General features: G+C 36.7%; 2 protein-coding genes across 4 annotated transcripts in view; one reads left to right on the top strand and one right to left on the bottom strand.

Annotated features, from left to right (window-relative positions):
- The window catches only part of LOC116846195 (probable sodium/potassium/calcium exchanger CG1090), a 187,487-nt gene that overhangs the window by 105,718 nt on the left and 81,499 nt on the right, over positions 1-270 (bottom strand). The window lies entirely within an intron of this gene.
- Positions 1-270, top strand: part of LOC116846196 (THAP domain-containing protein 1 B-like) — an 18,504-nt gene that overhangs the window by 2,679 nt on the left and 15,555 nt on the right. The window lies entirely within an intron of this gene.

Genomic DNA, 270 nt, shown 5'->3' with positions numbered 1-270 from the left:
AAGGCAAGAGGAAAATCATATCCGGCCGATTAAGGCAAGATGGTTCTGTGTCCGGAAAATTAAAGAGAGAATAGGTTTTTCTTGTCAATAAAGGCATGATAACATCAAATTGCTTTTAATTAAGCAAGATGGTCCAAGGAACGTTTCATGATATCAGTTGCTCAAAATGTCCACCATCAACTGTTTGACAACAAGCTATTCTGTAGTAAAATGATGCTACAGCTCTTTGGATTATATCATTAGGGATTAAAGCAGTTGCCTGAAGAATAC

The sequence above is a fragment of the Odontomachus brunneus genome, unplaced genomic scaffold, assembly GCF_010583005.1.
Source record: "Odontomachus brunneus isolate Ranch 3 - 2012 unplaced genomic scaffold, Obru_v1 Obru_scaffold_061, whole genome shotgun sequence".
NCBI classification, from domain to species: domain Eukaryota; kingdom Metazoa; phylum Arthropoda; class Insecta; order Hymenoptera; family Formicidae; genus Odontomachus; species Odontomachus brunneus.
The sequence above is the reverse complement of the archived record's forward strand: the minus strand, read 5'-3'. Positions and strand labels throughout refer to the sequence as shown.